General features: G+C 37.1%; 1 pseudogene; it reads right to left on the minus strand.

Annotated features, from left to right (window-relative positions):
• Window positions 1–441: 441 nt before the first annotated feature.
• LOC119035211 (40S ribosomal protein S6-like) lies at window positions 442–1,184 on the minus strand (annotated as a pseudogene).
• Window positions 1,185–1,621: the final 437 nt, after the last annotated feature.

The raw sequence follows: 1,621 nt of genomic DNA on the forward strand, positions 1-1,621 counted from the left end.
ACTCACAAATGTAAAATTGCTTTTGCCTTGCTGAATGATAGCTTCTAAACAGTGTTTCAAAAGACTCTTGATGGTTGTAAGAGAATCTCTGGTCATTTATCTCTAATTTTAATATAGAACATTATTGTTGAATATTGTTTACAGGTATGATTAAATGGTAAAATAAGACTTTTTCTTTTTTTGATGTTTGTTCTTATTTATTTGTTACTCTTCCAAAATCTCATTTTTTTAAATGATTTTATTTGTATATTTTTAGAGATAGGAGAAGGGAGGGAGAAAGTGAAGGAGAGAAACATCAATATAAGATCGGTTGTAAACCCTCAACTGGGGACCTGGCCCATAACCCAGGCATGTGTCCTGACCAGGAATTGAACCAGTGACCTTTCAGTCTTCAGAACAACACCCATCTCACTGAGGGCACACCCATCAGGGCAGAAGATCTCATTTTTGAGTGGACTCAGACTCAGAGGTTGAAGTTCTCAGAGAGGACAGCCTACTACTCTTGGCAGTCTGTTCCTGGTGTTTGTCTTTGGCCTCCTTCATTCTCTTAACCACAGGTTTATCATGTTCTGCAGCCTCTTCCCTATTTTTCTTGGTACATTGTTTCTTCAGAGAAATACACCGATGTTTGTGTTTCAGTACACATGAAGTAACAAGACACTGAATCTTGGGTGCTTTGGTCCTAAGTTCCTCATCTTCTTTGTTTAGGGGCTTTCTCACAACATACTGGTGGACATGATCTTTAGAGAGATTGATCGAAGAGTTTGCAATTCTGCTAAGCCTTTTGGGTTCTAGGCGATGAGGCACAATAGTATCAATGAGACCAGGAATATTTTTCTCCCTTTGTTTTTTTTACAATGACCAAGTTAAAAACACTGAGATCAGCATCCATAATACGGACATGCATTTTCTCTCTCTAGTCCTCCATAGTCTATAACAGGAATGCCCCTTACTCAGTAGCAGGCAGACATGGCCACAGGTCGAGAAACCCTGCTTTATGGGAAAACCTTGTTTATTGTTCCTGCCACAGATCTGAACCACGTAACCTTTCCATTCTTCACCCAGAGCATCAGCAGCAACTTCTGTGGCCATATGCTTCTCATAAAAGGTATGAAGTTTGCATTTACCACCCACTTCAATGCATTTCTGCCAGCCCGTGCTGGGAAAGAGACATTCAGCTTCATCCTGAAGCAGCCAATCCCTTTTGAGGTGCCTCAACCAAGAGCTAAAATTAGACTTTAATGTACAAAGAAAGACAGGGTTAATTGAAGTACATGGTAATAAAAAGAATAATTATATGACAATATTCAACAAATTTTTTATAAAACATGTTTTGAAACTGCATATAAGGATTTAGTCTACATTTTTGAAATCATCTCAATTTTATGCTCAGATTAGTATTCTAAATCAGGATATTACAGATACAGCAAAATAATAAGTCCCTATGAGCTTTCAAGATGCCAAAGAAAATAAAGCAGTAGATTTTTACAACTTTCTTAATCCTTAAAACCAAACACACAAGAAATGTTTCTTTTTCTTATTACTGAAATCAATAAGGCCATCAAAAGCATCAGAGTCTGAAACAAATAGCTTAATGATTTCTGGGGATTATTTATTAAAA

The sequence above is a fragment of the Artibeus jamaicensis genome, unplaced genomic scaffold (assembly GCF_021234435.1).
Source record: "Artibeus jamaicensis isolate MK-2021 breed Jamaican fruit bat unplaced genomic scaffold, CSHL_Jam_final scaffold_916, whole genome shotgun sequence".
Classification (NCBI taxonomy): Eukaryota; Metazoa; Chordata; class Mammalia; order Chiroptera; family Phyllostomidae; genus Artibeus; species Artibeus jamaicensis.